At 50.7% G+C, this 22,799-nt stretch overlaps 1 long non-coding RNA gene across 1 annotated transcript; it reads right to left on the bottom strand.

The window, feature by feature from the left end:
- Positions 1-860: 860 nt before the first annotated feature.
- Positions 861-18,388, bottom strand: LOC120978640. Its single transcript, XR_005774146.1, has 3 exons — positions 18,378-18,388; positions 5,421-5,427; positions 861-995 (listed from the first exon to the last, which is right to left on the bottom strand). It is a non-coding gene; the product is annotated as an uncharacterized LOC120978640 (long non-coding RNA).
- Positions 18,389-22,799: the final 4,411 nt, after the last annotated feature.

Genomic DNA, 22,799 nt, shown 5'->3' with positions numbered 1-22,799 from the left:
TACGCCTTTCAATGGCCAGGGAGGAGTTGGTGCTGCCCGCAATGCAAATGGCTCTCTGTATCCAGCCAGTAAGCTCCTCCGGATCTATCGGAGAGCCGTCCACTCTGGCCGATTCGGCCATCTCAAAGATTTTGGCGAGGGGGCCAAAAATGTCGAGGAGCTTGCCCTGACAACTCTTTATTGCGGAATCTAGCCCTTTACGGGGATTCCAGCCGGTTTTAGCCAAAAACTGTGTCATTTTTTGATCCACAGATGGCGTTTCACAGACCTTGTTGGGGATCAATGGTCTGGGGCATTCCGCATGGAGCTTGCTGCGCGCCTCTTTGCTGAGAGGACGACGCACCCAATGCTCAAGGTAGTCGCTCACATGAGCTACCGGCAGCCACTCCGCCGACCTAGGGTGGTGGAGGGCATCAGGGTCAAATAATGGGTTGCCTGAGGGATCCACCAGGGTAGAAGCCGTGTTAGGGGCAGTGGCGAATGCGCCCACGGACCCAGATGTGGAAGGCCTAGGGCCTGAGGTGCCTGGAAACTCAGGTTCCATCTCCAACTCCCCATCAGAGTGGTCACTTGCCTCCGCATAAGCCTCCATGTCAGATTCATTATCAGAATCTATGTCAGTAGTTTGTGCTCTAGCACATTTCCACGTTCGCGCCCTTTCTGCCTGGCGTGGTAAGGCTCTTTTGCGCGATCTAAGCGCGCTATCATGGGTGGCTTGGATCACACCAGTCAAAGTGTCCTGGGCAGGAGGTTCAATGGTAGGCTGCGGGCTGGTAAGTACAGGCAACTGAGTAGAGGGGCCAGGAGTATGGGTAGATAAGGCCTGGGAGATGGTCTGTGAGATCATGGAGGACATGGATCCCATTGCCTCAATAATAGCACTAGACACTGAGCGTTGTAGCTCCAGGGCCTGTGCACTCATGGCTGGTAAGCTGGGGTCCCCAGTGGATGGGGGGGGATTAGGCCCAGAGGGAGAGCGGTCAGATGACATGATTCTGAATATTATAATATATATCTCCTAAAGGCAGAGGACCTAATGGGGATGCCTAGAATAAGGGTCGCTAATGAGGGGTAGAAAGTAAACCTAAGAAGGGGTTAATCACCCCAAGCGCCGCACTGCAGGAGCCGATCCGGAGCCGAACGAACTGACATACACGGTAGTATGCTCCGAAATCCCGCGAGAGGACGGGCAGGAGCTCCCCAAGATGGCCGCCGAGATCTCGCGAGATCTCGGAGCCGCGGGAAGCAACTGCAATATGCCGCCGACACCTCTACCGCCGGGAACCAGCGGGAGGGAATCGGAGTGGCGACGAGGTAGGGAGGAAGGAGGGGAGACGCAGAGCGCCCCCAAAGCCAGAAGGGAGCAAACAATGAGATAAAATCTCAGGGTAAAGCGAGGTTAAGGGGAAAGAGGGGGGGGGGGGACCCCCTGATGAAAGCCGCGATAGGAGTAGGGGAAATACAGTTGTTCAGTAATCAAATGCCCACAAATGAGGGGAAAAGGGGACCCTGTCAAAGGGCAGGACGCTATATATACTAGACAAGTATTAATACACATGGTAAAGACATAATGACTTCATAATATGTAAAATCACTTCATCAAATACAGAAATCACTTAGCTTTTGGTGGAGCAGCAAAGAAAGAGGAAGATATGAAGAGGACACTGCTTATTATAGGATCTGTCAGGGGGAGGGGCCTTTATTGTTATGTTTATGTTAATTTCTCCTTTGCTGCTATTGGTGGAAGTAAAGAAGGAGAAAGCAATAGGAGCCTCCGTGTCTTGATGTAAAACTCAGGATCAGTACAGAATAAGTAATGTATGTACACAGTGACTGCACCAGCAGAATAGTGAGTGCAGCTCTGGAGTATAATACAGGATGTAACTACATGATTTTCCTAGGCAATGAGATGAGCATTCATTTTGATTATAATGTCATTAGATAATATTGTATACGCATGAAAATGCACAACAACACGGAGGCGAGTATTGCTATCCCATTCTTGACTGTCCACCAATAGCAGCAAAGAATACATAATACAAAATTAAGAAAGATATGCAACCATGGTAACAAAGGTCCCTGCCCTGACAGCCCCATATATTAGGCAGCTCCTCCTCTGGACCTTCCTCTTTCTTTGTGACCCTGACACCAAGTCCGGAAACACGAACTGGAACCACGAACCAAAACCGTGTAACTGGAGGAATCATCTTAGAACCAACAGGAGTCCACAACGAAGCCAACGTGGCCGAACTGTGCGAAGAAGAACAAATGATGCGGTATTTCGTGACTGGTATTAACTTCAACCTGAAAAGAGAAAAACAGACAATATAAGGGGAATTAAATAGTGCGTAGACACCAAACGTGTTGGCCAGTGAAAATCATCTAAATGCAGGCATAATAAATAAGACAAATATAAATGTCCATTAGCATCAATAAGGAAGGGGCAAACCAGGGCGTGCAATACTCGCCTCCGTGTCTTTAATAAAAACATGACTTTACGTCATAGACTAGGAAAATCATGTAGTTTTACATCAAGACACGGAGGCTCCTATTGCAAGTTCAAAGCTGGTCAATTATGGATGAAAACACATGAGGATGAGAACGAAAATAAAATTCCCTGAACGTCGTGACCCTAGACCAGTCAGCTAGACGTAAAATGTCCTCCAAACGCGCCCCCGAAATCGCCAAAGAGGTGGCAGCCGCACCTCTCGCCGAATGTGCGGTGAAAATGGAAGTATCCACTCCAGCCGGGAACATAACCCACTTCATCCAGCGCGCTAAAGTAGGGCTGGAGACTGGGCCGAAAGGGTGGCGAATAGAAAGGAAAAGCTGAGGAACCGTAGGAGACCAATGAGCCCTCGTCCGAGATTCATACTCCCGCAAGCAGGCAACCGTACAGAGAGCGGGCGAAGTCGGGAAACTGGGATACGATACCGATCTGATGTTGGTCTTAGTGCGTCGGGAAATGTTGAAGGTGACGCCTTCAGGAGTAAAGGATCTGGCGTCATGATCGAGACCCCGAACGTCTGAGACTCTTTTGCAAGAAATAAGGCAAAAGAGAACCAATAACTTGGCCGATAACTGCCGCAAAGAGAGATCTGGATTACTGGACCATGAAGAAAAGAAGGACAAGACGGAAGAAACATCCCAAGTCGTAGAAAAACTAGGCCGGGGAGGGCGAGCCAGGCGAGAGCCGCGCAATAAGAGACAAACTGAAGGGTGTTGTCCCGCAGGGGTGCCCTCAAAACCCTGATGTGCAGAGGAAATGGCAGACCTAAAGAGGTTAATAGTTCGATAAGCCTTTCCTGCCTCAAATAAGGAGGTAAGGAACTGCAACAGGTGAGTCACAGGTGCTGAAACGGGATCCAGGTCCCGCTCCAAGCACCAGCTAGCCCAAGATCGCAACGCTGCCCCCTTAAGATTTTCTGGTGCCGGGAGCCCATGTGCCGAAATGCCCTCGACCTCTCCGGGTGTCCTGAGATCTGGCATGCTAGCAACTGAAGGGATCCGTCCAATAGGAGCGGGTGGTGTAGCCCCTGAGGGTCCCAGAGAAGATCCATGTGACTCGGAAGAAAAAGAGGCACATCTATGATGAGTTCCAGAAGAGCCGGGAACCAAGCCTGAGTCTCCCAAAATGGGATCACCACGACCAGATCGGCCAACTGGCGACGTGTCTGCAGCAGCATCCTTGGGATCATCGCAAAAGGTGGAAAAGCATAAAGAAGAGAATCGGACCAGTCCTGTAGGAAGGCGTCCACCGCCGCCGCCTCCGGGCGCCAGCCGAAGAAGCGAGGGAGTTGAGTGTTGAGTCGTGAGGCGAAAAGGTCTATGGCAAAAGGACCCCAAACAACTGATATTGCGGAGAACACCTCCGGAGCCAGTCTCCAATTGCTGCCTTCCGTGAAGCAGCGAGAACTTCAATCCACTTGACTGTTGTGTAGTCCTGGAAAGTACTCTGTCTGAACCATGATATCCTTGGAGAGGCAATAAGACCACAATTCCTTCACCAGACGCGCTAGTGTTGCCGAGTGTGTTCCGCCCAAACGGTTGACGTAACGCACAGCCGAGACATTGTCAATGCGTAACCTGATGCACACGTGGGCAATCCCATTGGTGAAGCTCCGAATGGCAAAGGAGCCGGCCAGAAGTTCCAAGGCATTGATGTGGAGAAGTGTACTTGTCTTCAGACCATCGTCCGCCTGTGGAGATCCTGTTGCAGTGAGCCCCCCAGCCTTGGAGGCTCGCATCCGACTCCACGGTGAATTCGGGCTGGAAACCGAAAATCACCCTGCCATTCCACGCCTCCAGGTTGTCGATCCACCAGGTGAGTTCCTCTCGAGACTCCGAATCCAGGACAAGTGTATCCGCAAATGCAGCACCGGAACGAAGGTGTGCGATCTTCAGTCGCTGAAGGGCACGGTAATGCAACGGAGCTGGGAACATGGCTTGAATCGAAGAGGCCAGCAGGCCGATAATTCTGGCCAGATGACGCAGAGACAACTGGGGAGCGGACAGAGCGTGCCTGAGTTCCTTGCGTATGGAGTGTAACTTTGTCGCAGGGAGATAGAGGGACTCCGCAATCGAGTCCACGGTGAAGCCTAAGAACTCCATCCTTTGTGACGGGCTAAGGCAAGATTTCTCCAGATTGAGGAGGAAACCGAGGCGTGAGAGGAGATCTGATGTCCAACGAAGGTGTTCTAGCAGGGTCGCACGGGATTGGTGCATGAGGAGGATGTCGTCCAGATATATTATTAGCCGTATGCCCCGACTGCGTAGCCAGGACATGGCCGGACACATCAACTTGGTGAAGCACCAGGGTGACGACGACAGGCCGAATGGGAGACAGGTGAAACGCCAGATCTCCTCTCTCCATCGGAAACGGAGTAAGTCCCTGGATGGTGCGGAAATTGGAACCGTCAAGTAAGCGTCCTTGAGGTCCAATTTCACCATCCAGTCTCCTAGCAGGAGTAAATCCTGGAGCAGGTAAATCCCCTCCATCTTGAAGTGGCGATAGCGAACCACTGCATTCAGAGCCCGGAGATTTATGACAGGGCGCAATTGGCCACCTTTCTTCTGCACTAGGAAGATATTGCTGAGGACTCCCCTGGGAACCGGGAGAGGCTTCTCTATCGCCCGTTTGCGGAAGAGGGACATAAGTTCTAGGTCTACGAGCGCACAAATGGGGCGCGACAGAACAAGAGGAGGGGGAGGAGGGACAAGGTTCGGGGAATCTACGAACTCGATGTGGAACCCCTTGACCGTGGTCAAGACCCAGGGGTCTGACGTGATGGCTAACCAGGCATGGAAAAAATGACGGAGTCTGCCCCCGATGTAAGGATCCGAAAAAAAACCCACTGGGGGAGGACTTACTGTAAGGTCTTCTGGAGTTAGGAGTTCCCCTGAAGGATCTGGAGCGCCACTGGCTACCTCTGGCTGGGAAGAAGGGCGATGGGTACTTCTGCTCCTGGAAGGGAGGTCTCTGACTGTAGGAGCCTCGGCCCGCGCTACGGGCGTGAAAACTGGATCGGCTGGACAGGCGGCCCCTGCTACTGCCCGCCCTGGTGGAGACCCATCCCTGAAAGACTTTCCTCATAGGGGACTGGGCCTTATCTAGAGCCGTAAATGTCCCCACGAAGCGACTCAGGTCTTTAATAAATGAGTCCCCAAATAAGAGGCCCTGGGCATCTTTGCCTTCCTCGGTAAGGGCCAGGTTGGCCAGTTTAGGGTCTATTTTGAACAGGATGGCTTTGCGCCGTTCAATAGCTAGGGAGGAATTGGCATTTCCTGTGATGCAAATCGCTCTTTGGACCCAGCCCCTTAATTCTTCCGGATTTAGGAGAGTCACCTGCTCTGGCAACCTCAGCCAGCTCAAACAATTTGGCCAAGGGGCCGAAGATATCAAGGAGTTTGTCCTGGCAACTTCGTAATGCGGAATCTAACCCTTTACGGGGGTTCCAGCCAGACTTAGAGAGAAATTGTGTCACTTTGGGGTCTACGACGGGCGTGTCACACACTTTATTGGGGACCAAAGGCCTGGGGCACTCAGCTCTGAGTTTACTGCATGCCTCCTTACTAAGGGGGCGACGAACCGAGTGTTCCAGATACTTGCCCACGTGATCAGCCGGAAGCCACTCCGCCGATCTCGAATGATGGAGGGCATCCAGATCAAACATGGGTTCACCCGAAGGGTCTACCAGGGAAGTAGATAAATTATAGGCGGAGGAGGAAGATAAATCCTTGACCAGGGAAGTCAAAAGAGTGGGGCAAATTGGGGCCATATTCTGATCAGGGGTCTCCTCCGCCGAGTTGTGACTAGCGTCCGCAAAAGCCTCATCATCTGAGCCCCTTTCGGAGTCAGACTCACTAGTATGTTGTGCTCTAGCGCACTTCCATAACTGTGCCCGTTCTGCCTGGCGCGGTAAGTCTCTTTTACGTGATCTCAGCACGTTCTCATGGGTGGCGAATGCGCACCAATCATAATCTCCTGTGATACAGGAGGGTTCAAATTGGTAGGCTGAGGAGCATTAGAGGGGGCGGACTGTAAGGTGCCTCCAGGAGGGTGAGCAGACAAAGCCTGGGAAATGCTTTGTGACAGAATGGAGGACATGGAGTCCATGGCCGCTATGATGGCACTAGATACAGAGCGCTGCAGCGCCAGCGTCTGGGCATCCTCCCCAGCATGCAGTGTTTCCTCAGGGGATGAGGGTGGACTATTTGTGGTGGGTGGCGGGTCAGAGTGGGGCATGATTGCAGGATGACCAGGCCACCAAGGCTTATGGGTGCCTAGGAAACAATGGGTAGCCCTGGGGTAGTAGGGAGAGAGAACAGGCCGCTAATGGGGGATCCTACTGTAAGGGTTAATCACCCTGAGAGCGACGTAGCAGGAGCGGGAGACCGGACCTGAAGAGCCGCAATGCAGAAGGGAAGATGGCCGCCGAAATCGCGCAAGAAAAAGGCGAGAAGATGGCCGCAGAGATCTCGCGAGATCTCGTGCCCGCCGGAGAAGGAGCGCGGGACTGGCAGAGCTAGAGCGAGAAGGGAAACAAGGACTGAAGAGAGATAAGGGGGGAAGGGGGGGGGGGAGAAGGGAGAAGGGTAAAATGGGAAAGAGACTAAAAAAAACCCAAAGACTGAGGAAATATATTCTGAGAGGTGGAACTACAACTACCCTCCTAGGACATACTGAGCGGTAGAGACACAGGGACGTAACTACTACTCACAGAGATAAAGTAAGAATAATTAAAGATAATAAAAATAATAATAGACACCTCAAGAGGTACCATATAGAGGTGCACTTATCTGGTGGCAGCAGCAAAGAAAGAGGAAGGTCCAGAGGAGGAGCTGCCTATTATATGGGCTGTCAGGGGAGGGACCTTTGTTACCATGGTTGCATATCTTTCTTAATTTTGTATTATGTATTCTTTGCTGCTATTGGTGGACAGTAAAGAAAGGGATAGCAATAGGAGCCTCCGTGTCTTGCTGTAAAACTCAGGATCAGTACAGGATAAGTAATGTATGTACCAGTGACTGCACCAACCAGCAGAATAGTGAGTGCAGCTCTGGAGTATAATACAGGATGTAACTCAGGATCAGTACACGATGAGTAATGTATGTACACAGTGACTGCACCAGCAGAATAGTGAGTGCAGCTCTGGAGTATAATACAGGATGTAACTGAGGATCATTACAGGATAAGCATTGTATGTACACAGTGACTCCTCCAGCAGAATAGTGAGTGCAGCTCTGGAGTATAATACAGGATGTAACTCAGGATCAGTACACGATGAGTAATGTATGTACACAGTGACTGCACCAGCAGAATAGTGAGTGCAGCTCTGGAGTATAATACAGGATGTAACTCAGGATCAGTACACGATAAGTAATGTATGTACACAGTGACTCCTCCAGCAGAATAGTGAGTGCAGCTCTGGAGTATAATACAGGATGTAACTCAGGATCAGTACAGGATAAGTAATGTATGTACACAGTGACTGTACCAGCAGAATAGTGAGTGCAGCTCTGGGGTATAATACAGGATGTAACTCAGGATCAGTGCAGGATAAGTAATGTATGTACACAGTGACTGCACCAGCAGAATAGTGAGTGCAGCTCTGGGGTATAATACAGGATGTAACTCACGATCAGTACAGGATAAGTAATGTAATGTATGTACACAGTGACTGCACCAGCAGAATAGTGAGTGCAGCTCTGGAGTATAATACAGGATGTAACTCAGGATCAGTACAGGATAAGTAATGTATGTACACAGTGACTCCACCAGCAGAATAGTGAGTGCAGCTCTGGAGTATAATACAGGATGTAACTCAGGATCAGTACAGGATAAGTAATGTATATACACAGTGACTGCACCAGCAGAATAGTGAGTGCAGCTCTGGAGTATAATACAGGATGTAACTCAGGATCAGTACAGGATAAGTAATGTATGTACACAGTGACTGCACCAGCAGAATAGTGAGTGCAGCTCTGGAGTATAATACAGGATGTGACTCAGGATCAGTACAGGATAAGTAATGTATGTACACTGTGACTCCACCAGCCGAATAGTGAGTACAGCTCTGGAGTATAATACAGGATGTAACTAGGTGATTTTCCTAGTCTATGACGGAAAGTCATGGTTTTATTAAAGACACGGAGGCGAGTATTGCTATCTCCTTCTTTACTGTCCACCAATAGCAGCAAAGAAAAATTTACATAACATGACGTAACCATAGTAACATCACCCTCCCCTCATAGTCCATATAACAGACGGCTCCTCCTATAGATCCTCCTCTTTCTTTACGAGCCTGACACCATGACCGGAACCACCGAACACGAAACCGGAACCTTGAATCGGGAAAACGACCAGCATGGAACCACCGGAACATCCGAACGAACATCATCAGCTGAGATCACTGGAACCTTTCTTCCTTGAAAGCCAACATGGCTATAACTGGAACAGAGCAATTGAAGCCCGTAGCGAATCAACTTCCTCCTGAAAGTAATAAACAAATTAAGCAATGGGCAGAAGAATACATCGCCAGTCATACGTGATCCTGCCATCATAAACATCTTAAGCCGACTATGCAGACAAAGCATGCAAATCAAGAGTGAAAACCACAGAAAATACATTGTAAGGGAGGGAATCCCAGGGTGGGCAATACTCGCCTCCGTGTCTTTAATAAAACCATGACTTTCCGTCATAGACTAGGAAAATCACCTAGTTTTACAGCAAGACACGGAGGCTCCTATTGCTAAGTTTAAAGTTGAGCAATAACAGCAGAAAACAAATGTGGAGGCGGTCTAAAATAATACTCCCTGAATGTCGATGCCGAAGACCAGTCCGCAAGACGTAGAATATCCTCCAATCGTGCCCCTGAAACAGCCAAGGCGGTAGCTGATGCGCCTCTAGCGGAATGAGCTGTAAATATGGAAGTATCAATACCTGCTAACGACATAATCCACTTCATCCAGCGCGCCAAAGTAGGGCTGGACACAGGACCAAACGGATGTCGAATGGACAAGAAAAGCTGAGGAACCGAAGACGACCGGTAAGTACGCGTCCGGGACTCATACTCCTTCAAACAAGCCACCGGGCAAAGAACCGGCGAAGCTGGAAACGATGGGTAAGAGACCGACCTAATGTTGGTCTTAGTACGTCTGGATATATTGAAGGTGACCCCTTCCGGAGTAAATGATCTGGCGTCGTGATCAAGCGCCCGAACATCTGAGACCCGCTTACAGGATATCAGGCAAAAAAGAACCACTAATTTGGCCGACAACTGCCGTAACGTGAGATCCGGGTTACCTGGCCAGTTGGATAAAAAGGACAAAACCAAAGACACGTCCCAAGTCGTGGTAAAGCGAGGACGGGGAGGACGAGACATGCGGGAACCGCGAAGCAAACGCGATACGGAAGGGTGCTGTCCCGCAGGGACACCATCAAAACCCTGATGCGTAGACGAAATAGCGGATCTGAACAAATTAATTGTCCGATAAGCCTTACCCGCTACGAAAAGGGAGGTAAGAAAGTCTAAAAGATGGGTCACAGGGGCCGAAACGGGATCCAAGTCCCGTTCCATGCACCAACCAGACCAAGATCGCCAGGCTGCCCGATAAGATTTTCTGGTGCCGGGAGCCCATGCGTTGTCCAAAAGGCGTCTAGTTGCCTCTGAAATATCACTGATTTCTCCAGGCGTCCTGAGATCCGGCAGGCTATCAGACGTAGGGATCCGTCCGACAGGAGCGGGTGGTGTAATCCTCGAGGGTCCTGGAGGAGATCCATCCGAGTCGGGAGAAGAAACGGCACATCTATCAGGAGACCCAGTAGCGACGGAAACCAAGCCTGAGTCCCCCAGAAGGGGACCACCACTACCAATTCGGCCAGATGACGACGAACATGCAACATCATCCTCGGGATCATAGCAAATGGCGGGAATGCATACATCAGCGGACCGGACCAGGGTTGAAGAAACGCGTCCACTGCCTCTGCCGCCGGATCCGGGCGCCAGCTGAAAAACCGTGGAAGCTGGGTGTTCAGACGTGAGGCAAATAGGTCTATAGCAAAAGGACCCCAATTCCTGGATAACTCGGAAAAGGTCTCTGGCGCTAGCATCCAATCGCCGCTGTCCGTAAGGTAGCGAGAGCCCCAATCCGCCCGACTGTTGTGGAGTCCCGGGAGGTATTCCGCTTGAACCATGACCTCCCTGGAGAGACAAAAGGACCAGAAATCTTTCGCTAACCGAGCCAAGGTAGCCGAGCGCGTACCTCCCAACCGGTTGATGTATCGCACTGCAGACACATTGTCCATCTTCAAACGAATGCACGCCCGAGCCATCCCGTTGGTGAAACTCCGAATGGCAAAGGAACCGGCAAGAAGTTCCAACGCGTTGATATGAAGTCGTGCCTCTTCTGTGGACCACCGGCCACCCGTGGAGATCCCGTTGCAGTGGGCACCCCAACCGTGAAGACTGGCGTCCGACTCGACAGTGAAATCGGGTTGTAAACCGAATATCGCTTTGCCGTTCCACGCTTCCAGGTTGTCGATCCACCAAGCGATCTCTTCCCGAGATTCCGGGTCCAGGGTCAGAGTGTCTGCGAACGTAGCGCCAGAGCGGAGATGTGCTATCTTCAAGCGTTGAAGGGCCCTGTAGTGCAATGGGGCAGGAAACACTGCTTGGATCGACGAGGCGAGAAGACCGATGATCCTGGCCAAATGGCGTAGGGACAGCAGAGGCATAGACAGGGCATGTCTGAGTTCCTTGCGTATGGAACGCAGCTTCGTTGCGGGTAGAGAGAGGGATTCGGACACCGAATCCACGGTAAAACCCAAAAACTCCATCCTCTGCGATGGTTCTAAGCACGACTTCTCGTGGTTGACGAGAAAACCTAGACGGGATAGAAGGTCCGTCGTCCAGCGGAGATGTATCAACAGAGTCGAGGCTGACTGGTGCATGACAAGAATGTCGTCCAGGTATATTATGAGGAGGACCCCACGACTGCGGAGCCAGGCCACCACTGGTCGCATAAGTTTCGTGAAGCACCACGGTGCTGAGGAAAGGCCGAAAGGGAGGCAAGAGAACCTCCAGATTTCTCCCCTCCACAGGAAACGAAGTAAGTCCCTGGATGGGGCGGACACAGGTACTGTTAAGTAAGCGTCCTTGAGGTCTAGTTTTACAAACCAATCGCCCGGCATAAGGAGATCTCGGAGTAGATGGATGCCCTCCATCTTGAAGTGGCGATAGCGGACAATCGCATTCAGAGCCCGTAAATTGATAACAGGGCGCATCTGACCCCCTTTCTTCTGGACCAGAAAGATAGAGCTGATGACACCCGTCATGCCTGGTGGTGCCCTCTCGATCGCCCACTTGTGGTAGAGGGAAGTGAGTTCTAGGTCTACCAGCGCGGCGTCGGGGCGAGACAGCAGGGAGGTTGGGGGGGTGGGGTGGAATCTGGTCTGGCGAACCCACGAGTTCCACGTGGAAGCCTTCTACAGTGGATAAAATCCAAGGGTCGGATGTTATTTCCGCCCAAGCAGGGAAAAAATGCTGGAGTCTGCCCCCTATGCAATGCTCCAAAGAAGCCCCCATTGGGGGAGGACTTACCGAAATGTCGTCGTGAGGACTGATTTCCTCTGTAGGGTCTGGCACGCCATTGTCCACCTCTGGCAGGGAAGAACGGTGATGGAAACCTCTGTTCCTGGAAGGCGGGGTGTTGATGAAAGGAGCCTCTGCCCGCGTTGCGGGCTTGAAAATTGGAACGGCCGGACAGACGGCCCCTAATACTGCCGGCCCTGGTGGAGACCCGTCCCTGGAATACTCTCCTAATTGAAGATTGGGCCTTATCTAGGGCAGTGAAAGCTCCCACGAACCGGCTCAAATCCTTAATAAAGGAATTGCCAAAGAGATGACCCTGAGCATCTGCGCCTGATTCAGTAAGGGCCAGGTTGGCCAGTTTCGGGTCTATTTTAAATAGAATTGCCTTCCTTCTCTCAATTGCTAGAGAGGAATTGGCGTTGCCAGCGATGCAGATTGCACGCTGGATCCAGCCTCTCATTTCCTCAGGGTCAATAGGGGACCCATCCGATCTGGCATTCTCAGCCATATCAAACAATTTGGCCAGAGGACCAAAGACATCTAGGAGCTTGTCCTGACAGCTACGCAGAGCTGAGTCTAACCCCTTACGGGGATTCCAGCCGGACTTGGCGAGGAATTGTGTGACCTTGGGATCTACCACAGGGGTCTCACATACCTTATTAGGCACAATGGGCCTAGGGCATTCAGCCTTCATCTTATTTCTCGCCTCCTTGCTAAGGGGGCGGCGGACCCAATGTTCCAAGTATTTGCCAACATGGTCCGTCGGCAGCCACTCCGCCGATCTGGGATGGTGGAGGGCGTTAGGGTCAAACATGGGCTCTCCCAAATGGTCGACAAGGGAGGAAGCCGGAGTGGCCCTAGTAGAGGAATCCTTCACCTGAGAAGTGGAAGGAGTGGGGCAGTGGGGGGAACTGGGCCCCGCATGCGTTTCTTCCTCAGAATCAGCATTAGCTCCAGCAAAAGCCTCCTCATCTGACCCAATCTCGGCGTCAGAATCACTCAATTGTTGCGCTCTAGCGCATTTCCAAGGCCGCGCCCGTTCTGCCTGGCGCGGAAAGGCTCTCTTACGCGATCTATGCGCGTGTTCAAGGGTGGCCGGAGGCGCACCAGTCAATTGTACCTGTGACACAGGACTATTCATAGGAGGTTGCTGAGCTGTGGGGGCCGCAGGTTGCACAGACCCTGAAACAGGGCGACCAGCCAGTGCCTGTGCAATAAATAGTCTGCGACAGCACAGAGGACATGGAGTCCATAGCAGCAGTAATTGCGGCCGAGACAGAGCGCTGCAGCGCTACTGCCTGAGTGTCACTACCCATATATGAATCCCTCACAGGGGATGAAGGTGCTGAGGCCTCAGGGGTTGGGTCTGATAGAGGCATGGCAAAGGTGAGTATACTATCTATCTAATACAGGGGAAATCTGATTGATCCTAATATACTGAGGGATCGGAGGGAGCTCAATAGATGGGCCACTGGGAGAAAGTAGCTAAAACTGGGTTATTCACCCGCTTTGTGAGGAGCGCCGGAGACAGGCGACTGGAACACAGGACGATGCGGCGAAAATACAAGAGCCGCCGAAGTCTCGCGAGGCCCGACGATAATACCAGATGAAAAAACAAAATGGGCGCCGCAATCTCACGATATCGAGCGGGAGGCGGCAAAGAGGTGTACCAAAATGGCCGCCGAGATCTCGCGAGATCACGCGGCCATAGGAGAAGACCGGGCAAAGCGCGGGAAGCGATGCGCCGATGGCGGTAAGACGCAGCAATAAATAGAAAACTATATGGGCGCACAGAGTAAACCGCAAGAAGCGGAGGCTATGGGGGGAAAAACAGAACGATCCCCATAAAACAAAATACCAGTAGTGGCGATGGCCGCAGGGGGCTAGCCCCAAGCAATGACCAGCACCATAAACCTTAAGAGAAGCGTGCAGCTAAAGCAAAATCATAAATTACAGCATATAAAATAAATACACAATCAGAATATATAAGGAGCTGCCAAAATGAGTACTTATCTTGGTGGCAGCAGCAAAGAAAGAGGAGGATCTATAGGAGGAGCCGTCTGTTATATGGACTATGAGGGGAGGGTGATGTTACTATGGTTACGTCATGTTATGTAAATTTTTCTTTGCTGCTATTGGTGGACAGTAAAGAAGGAGATAGCAATAGGAGCCTCCGTGTCTTGCTGTAAAACTCAGGATCAGCACAGGATAAGTAATGTATATACACAGTGACTGCACCAGCAGAATAGTGAGTGCAGCTCTGGAGTATAATACAGGATGTAACTCGGGATCAGTACACGATAAGTAATATTTTTATCTATGCAGTGACCAGTTTTGGGATGGGCACAATGCTATGCTTGTTCCCCCGGACACCGTTGAGGTGTCACTACGTGTGGCTGCTCTCAGGAAGGGATAGTGCTGCACCCCAATGGGAAATAAGTCCATAAAGTCAGGGTCTGCAGTAGACCAGGGGGCTTCTATATGGGAGCGATTCTGGTGCAAAACAATACAGGCAGTGCACTGAGCTGGCTTCTCCAGTCTCCTCCCTGGCAGAAGAAGGGCTTGATGCTGAGAAAAGGCCTGAGCTAGCTGTCGCTCTCTCTTACGGTACTTTCACACTAGCGTTAGAAGAATCTAGCAGGCAGTTCCGTTGCCGGAACTGCCTGCCGGATCAGGAAATCCGTGTGCAAACGGATATCATTTGTTTCCACCCCTGTCTGACAAATGCAATTAAATACTGGATTTGTCTCTCCGGTGTCATCTGGAAAAACGGATCCGGTATTTTTTTTCTTCACATTTTTAAAGGTCTGCGCATGCACAGTCCGGAAAGCCTGTCAATGTACCAATTTCCTGAACACTTGGTACCAGATCCAGCATTAATACATTTCAATGGAAATGAATGCTGGATCCGGTAATCCGGCAAGTGTTCCGGAATTTTGGCCGGAGAAAATAAAAGGGAGGGAACGGAAGACATCCTGATGCATACTGAACGGATTGCTTTCCATTCAGAATGCATTAGGACAAAACTGATGCTTTTGTTACGGTATTGAGCCCCTAGGACGGAACTCAATACCGGAAAACTGTAACTCTAGTGTGAAAGTACCCTTAGAAGGCTGGAAGCCCATGGTCTGTAGCTCAGTAGGCTGGGTGGCTCCCAGGTGGCTCCCAGGTGGCTCCGACAAAAACAATTTTCCAGACATAACAACATAACTAAAACCAGACATTTAAAAGGTCAGACTGTTTGGGTTTGGTGGTAAACAACGTCTGGCTTTTTCCCTCCAAAATGTTGTCTTCTCTAAACCCTATGGCAGCTGTGGAAAAATACCAGTTTCTCATTCAAAGTCCCAAAAGTCTCTCAGTATACTTAACCCTTTCCACAAAGCCTTGCAAATACAGTGCAAATGAACAGAATATACTGTATATTGCCACATACATATAAAATGCAGTTAAACAGTATTAAACAGTGGAAGTTAACCATTTCAACAAATAAAGTAAGAAGTGTATAACTTTGCATAGGGGAAACAGTGGCAAATGTCCACACATTTCCAGACTTCAGAGTACCCCTTCTCCAGGGCACTACACTCTCTACTACTTTAACTGTGGCGTCTCCGACACAGTCAGGACTACATGACAAAAGAAGATTCGTACAACAGGCACCAACTATGTACATAGGGTTTGAGATAGTCCAGCTCTAGGACCCTTCAATCTTCCTCTAGGGTGCAGGGTCTTAAATGTTACAAACTGGAATAAGCATGCTCAGCAGTCAACAACAAGGCTTGTTTTGTTCCACTTCGGATTGTTAGGCTGTCAATGCTGTAATCCACTGGCAACTGATGATGCATCCTAGTAGCTGGTTATATGGAACATGTGGGATGCCTGTGGACAGTATACAACTGGCTAATCAAGGCTGTAGACGTCAAGCTGGTTCAGTATGGTCATCGAAATGTTCATCACTGGTCACGACCAGGGCAGAACAGGATAGCGGGTATTGTGGTCAGGTAGCAGATCTAGGACATGTAGGGCTGGGCACTTCCCTACTTTTTGATTGTCTCTCTGGCCGGCATCTGCACCTGCAGCAAAAAGACTCAAAAGGACATTGTTAACTGGGCCAAACCAATTAATTGCCTGGCAAACAGTACCACCAACATAGTCATCACGTACAATATACACAGTATACATGAGCAAGCCCCTTCTAAAACATGGTCATCAATTCAAGCATCATTTTGCCCCTTTTTCACTTAACCTTCTATAGGGCTTACCAAACCACATTTGCCTTTTATTACAGCTGGTGAGATAAGACTTCCTCACTGAATTTGACCAGTACATAGCCTTTTACACAGCTCACAGCAAGACAATGTTTTTTTCAAAGGATACAAAGATCATCAGCATCACCAGCCAAAACGGGCATCATCCTAGAAGAACCTTCTACATTTTCCTAAGAAGACTTTTCTTTATAACAGCCATTCTTCACTAGCAATTCTCTAGCTAATAATGCAGGATACAGTAGTAATGCAGGATACAGTCTTATTAGCACAGTCACTTGTTTGTGGCAGATCCCACACTGGGAACACAGTCACAGAAGCTTTCATGGGGCTGGTTAACTTCAGATACAGGCTGGGTTGTTACTGTAGATGCCACTGGCTGGTTTGATCCACTGGGGCTGGTTTTACGATGACTTGCTCTGGTGGAGCTGGACCATATCCTGTTTGTGACGCCAAATTCAAGTGGCACTGGACCATACCCTGTTCGTGATGCCAAATTGCAATGGATGCGTTTGGGGTTGCCCCAGTGCTATGCTGGGTCCCCCGGACACTGTTGAGGTGTCACCACATGTTGATGCTCTCAAGAAGGGATGGTAAGGCGTGGTGCACCCCAATGGGAAATAAGTCCAGAGAGTCAGGGTCTGCAGTAACCAGTGTGCTTCTTTACTGGAGGAGGAGTTCAGGTACAAAACAATACAGACGAGGCATAGGGCTGGCTTCTCCAGTCTCCTGCCAGGCAAAAGAAGGGTTTGATGCTGAGGAAAGTCCTGAGATAGCTGTCCCTCTCTCTCAGAAGGCTGATACCCTGGTCATGGCTGGAGGCCGAGGGTCTGTGGCAGAGTATCCCTGTCTTCTTCTGGTCACTCATGCAGACTGGCAGAGTCTCTTCTTTCAAGCACTGGAACCTAACTGCAACATACTAGGGGCTCTGACTGCTCTCCTTATATACCATTTCTAGCTAGACTGGAACCTTCTAGTGCGAGGGGTGGAGTGGAGAAGCTCAGCACAAACAGATACAAAGTTACCACTCCCGTCTGTAATAGACTTACATTACAGCTTCAATTATACTCAATGGCAATGACACAGCAGTTTTCCAGGCAAATACAAGTTTCCAGACATAACAACAGAGCTAAACCAGACATTCACAAGGTCAGACTGCCTGGTTTTGGTGGTAAACAAGTCTGGCTTTTTCCCACACAAACACGGTCTTCTTTAAACCTTATGGCAGCTGTCGGAAATTACCAATTCCTCATTCAAAGTCCCAATAGTTTCTCAGTATTCATTAACGCTTTCCACAGTACTGTGCAAATACAGTGCAAAGGAACAGGATATATATCAGAACATACACATAAAATTCAGTTACACAATATTAATCAGTGCAAGTTAACCCTTTGAAGTGAAATAAAGTAAGAAGTTTATAACATAGCATAGAGGAAACAGGGGCAAATGTCCACAAATGTATAGTCTTCACAATACCTTTGCTCCCGGGCACTACATGTACAAAGTGACTGCAACAGCAGAATAGTGAGTGCAGCTCTGGAGTATAATACAGGATGTAACTCAGGATCAGTACAGGATAAGTAATGTAATGTACACAGTGACTGCACCAGCAGAATAGTGAGTGCAGCTCTGGAGTATAATACAGGATGTAACTCAGCATCACTACAGTATAAGTAATGTATGTACACAGTGACTGCACTAGCAGAATAGAGAGTGCAGCTCTGGAGTATAATACAGGATGTAACTCAGGATCAGTACAGGATAAGTAATGTATGTACACAGTGACTCCACCATCAGAATAGTGAGTGCAGCTCTGGAGTATAATACAGGATGTAACTCAGGGTCAGTATAAAATGCTCCAGCCCTAAATATGTCCATCATACATTGGTGTGGACCCGGCCTTGAATGATCCTGTTGGCACAGGTTAAGCTGCTCGTGGCTACTGTTGATTGTTAATGTCGCTCGTATGTCATTGGGATAATTCTCCGACGAACATAAACAAGAAGTAAATTATAGAGGAGACAATTATATAATTTAATAAAAAAATTGCTGAAATTCATCCAAATGTATGAATGTAGTAATGTGCTGTGCCCTCTCTGGCTGTTGTTCGGCATTTCTCGCCCTCTTATTACATTGTAAACTAATTGCATGTTGTCTGCCAGTCACAGCTTATAATCAGGAGGAGGAGCGCAGATGACTATTACCAGGAGGGAGGACTGAGGGGCGCATTGTCCACTGCCGAATGAAGACGGATGCAGAGAGTGGAGGGATCAGTGTCACATACAGAGACAGCTGACAATAGGAGCGTCTGAGGGTCAAACACACAGAGAGTACTGTCCTCCACAGTGTGAGCGCTCTTACAGTACAGACCTCCGCAGTGTGACCGCTCTTACAGTACAGACCTCCGCAGTGTGGGCGCTCTTACAGTACAGACCTCCACAGTGTGAGCGCTCTTACAGTACAGACCTCCGCAGTGTGACCGCTCTTACAGTACAGACCTCCGCAGTGTGACCGCTCTTACAGTACAGACCTCCGCAGTGTGACCGCTCTTACAGTAGAGACCTCCGCAGTGTGACCGCTCTTACAGTACAGTCCTCCGCAGTGTAAGCGCTCTTACAGTACAGCCCTCCGCAGTGTGACCGCTCTTACAGTACAGACCTCCGCAGTGTGACCGCTCTTACAGTAGAAACCTCCGCAGTGTGACCGCTCTTACAGTAGAAACCTCCGCAGTGTGAGCGCTCTTACAGTAGAAACCTCCGCAGTGTGACCGCTCTTACAGTAGAGACCTCCGCAGTGTGACCGCTCTTACAGTACAGTCCTCCGCAGTGTAAGCGCTCTTACAGTACAGCCCTCCGCAGTGTGACCGCTCTTACAGTACAGACCTCCGCAGTGTGACCGCTCTTACAGTAGAAACCTCCGCAGTGTGACCGCTCTTACAGTAGAAACCTCCGCAGTGTGAGCGCTCTTACAGTAGAAACCTCCGCAGTGTGAGCGTTCTTACAGTACAGACCTCCGCAGTGTGACCGCTCTTACAGTACAGACCTCCGCAGTGTGACCGCTCTTACAGTACAGACCTCCGCAGTGTGAGCGCTCTTACAGTAGAGACCTCCGCAGTGTGACCGCTCTTACAGTAGAAACCTCCGCAGTGTGAGCGCTCTTACAGTACAGACCTCCACAATGTGACCGCTCTTACAGTACAGACCTCCACAATGTGACCGCTCTTACAGTACAGACCTCCGCAGTGTGAGCGCTCTTACAGTACAGACCTCCACAATGTGACCGCTCTTACAGTACACACCTCCGCAGTGTGACCGCTCTTACAGTACAGACCTCCGCAGTGTGACCGCTCTTACAGTAGAGACCTCCACAATGTGACCGCTCTTACAGTAGAAACCTCCGCAGTGTGAGCGCTCTTACAGCAGAGACCTCCGCAGTGTGACCGCTCTTACAGTACAGACCTCCACAATGTGACCGCTCTTACAGTACAGACCTCCACAATGTGACCGCTCTTACAGTACAGACCTCCGCAGTGTGAGCGCTCTTACAGTACAGACCTCCGCAGTGTGACCGCTCTTACAGTAGAGACCTCCGCAGTGTGACCGCTCTTACAGTACAGACCTCCGCAGTGTGAGCGCTCTTACAGTACAGACCTCCGCAGTGTGAGCGCTCTTACAGTACAGACCTCCGCAGTGTGACCGCTCTTACAGTACAGACCTCCGCAGTGTGACCGCTCTTACATTACAGACCTCCGCAGTGTGACCGCTCTTACATTACAGACCTCCGCAGTGTGACCGCTCTTACAGTACAGACCTCCGCAGTGTGACCGCTCTTACAGTACAGACCTCCGCAGTGTGACCGCTCTTACAGTACAGACCTCCGCAGTGTGACCGCTCTTACAGTACAGACCTCCGCAGTGTGAGCGCTCTTACAGTACAGTCCTCCGCAGTGTGACCGCTCTTACAGTACAGTCCTCCGCAGTGTGAGCGCTCTTACAGTACAGACCTCCGCAGTGTGACCGCTCTTACAGAACAGACCTCCGCAATGTGAGCGTTCTTACAGTACAGACCTCCGCAGTGTGAGCGCTCTTACAGTACAGACCTCCAGTGTGAGCGCTCTTACAGCACAGACCTCCGCAGTGTGACCGCTCTTACAGTACAGACCTCCGCAGTGTGACCGCTCTTACAGTACAGACCTCCGCAGTGTGACCGCTCTTACAGTACAGACCTCCGCAGTGTGACCGCTCTTACAGTAGAGACCTCCGCAGTGTGACCGCTCTTACAGTACAGACCTCCGCAGTGTGAGCGCTCTTACAGTACAGACCTCCACAATGTGACCGCTCTTACAGTACAGACCTCCGCAGTGTGACCGCTCTTACAGTACAGACCTCCGCAGTGTGAGCGCTCTTACAGTACAGACCTCCGCAGTGTGACCGCTCTTACAGTACAGACCTCCGCAGTGTGACCGCTCTTACAGTACAGACCTCCGCAGTGTGAGCGCTCTAACAGTACAGACCTCCGCAGTGTGACCGCTCTTACAGTACAGACCTCCGCAGTGTGAGCGCTCTTACAGTACAGACCTCCGCAGTGTGACCGCTCTTACAGTACAGACCTCCACAATGTGACCGCTCTTACAGTACAGACCTCCGCAGTGTGACCGCTCTTACAGTACAGACCTCCGCAGTGTGACCGCTCTTACAGTACAGACCTCCACAATGTGACCGCTCTTACAGTACAGACCTCCGCAGTGTGACCGCTCTTACAGTACAGACCTCCGCAGTGTGAGCGCTCTTACAGTACAGACCTCCGCGGTGTGACCGCTCTTACAGTACAGACCTCCGCAGTGTGACCGCTCTTACAGTACAGACCTCCGCAGTGTGAGCGCTCTTACAGAACAGACCTCCGCAGTGTGAGCGCTCTTACAGTACAGACCTCCGCAGTGTGACCGCTCTTACAGAACAGACCTCCGCAGTGTGAGCGCTCTTACAGTACAGACCTCCGCAGTGTGACCGCTCTTACAGTACAGACCTCCGCAGTGTGACCGCTCTTACAGTACAGACCTCCGCAGTGTGACCGCTCTTACAGTACAGACCTCCGCAGTGTGAGCGCTCTTACAGTACAGACCTCCGCAGTGTGAGCGCTCTTACAGTACAGACCTCCACAATGTGACCGCTCTTACAGTACAGACCTCCGCAGTGTGACCGCTCTTACAGTACAGACCTCCGCAGTGTGAGCGCTCTTACAGTGCAGACCTCCGCAGTGTGACCGCTCTTACAGTACAGACCTCCGCAGTGTGAGCGCTCTTACAGTACAGACCTCCGCAGTGTGACCGCTCTTACATTACAGACCTCCGCAGTGTGACCGCTCTTACAGTACAGACCTCCGCAGTGTGACCGCTCTTACAGTACAGACCTCCACAATGTGACCGCTCTTACAGTACAGACCTCCGCAGTGTGACCGCTCTTACAGTACAGACCTCCGCAGTGTGACCGCTCTTACAGTACAGACCTCCGCAGTGTGACCGCTCTTACAGTACAGACCTCCGCAGTGTGAGCGTTCTTACAGTACAGACCTCCGCAGTGTGACAGCTCTTACAGTACAGACCTCCGTAGTGTGACCGCTCTTACAGTACAGACCTCCGCAGTGTGACCGCTCTTACAGTAGAAACCTCCGCAGTGTGAGCGCTCTTACAGTACAGACCTCCGCAGTGTGACTGCTCTTACAGTACAGACCTCCGCAGTGTGAGCGCTCTTACAGTACTGACCTCCGCAGTGTGAGCGCTCTTACAGTACAGACCTCTGCAGTGTGACCGCTCTTACAGTACAGACCTCCACAATGTGACCGCTCTTACAGTACAGACCTCCGCAGTGTGACCGCTCTTACAGTACAGACCTCCACAATGTGACCGCTCTTACAGTATAGACCTCCGCAGTGTGACCGCTCTTACAGTACAGACCTCCGCAGTGTGAGCGCTCTTACAGTACAGACCTCCGCAGTGTGAGCGCTCTTACAGTACAGACCTCCGCAGTGTGACCGCTCTTACAGTACAGACCTCCGCAGTGTGACCGCTCTTACAGTACAGACCTCCGCAGTGTGACCGCTCTTACAGTACAGACCTCCGCAGTGTGACCGCTCTTACAGTACAGACCTCCGCAGTGTGAGCGCTCTTACAGTACAGACCTCCGCAGTGTGACCGCTCTTACAGTACAGACCTCTGCAGTGTGACCGCTCTTACAGTACAGACCTCCGCAGTGTGACCGCTCTTACAGTACAGACCTCCACAATGTGACCGCTCTTACAGTATAGACCTCCGCAGTGTGACCGCTCTTACAGTACAGACCTCCGCAGTGTGAGCGTTCTTACAGTACAGACCTCCGCAGTGTGACCGCTCTTACAGTACAGACCTCCGCAGTGTGACCGCTCTTACAGTACAGACCTCCGTAGTGTGA

The sequence above is a fragment of the Bufo bufo genome, chromosome 9, assembly GCF_905171765.1.
Source record: "Bufo bufo chromosome 9, aBufBuf1.1, whole genome shotgun sequence".
Classification (NCBI taxonomy): domain Eukaryota; kingdom Metazoa; phylum Chordata; class Amphibia; order Anura; family Bufonidae; genus Bufo; species Bufo bufo.
Note: the sequence above shows the minus strand (reverse complement) of the source record. Positions and strands in the feature narration are given on the sequence as shown.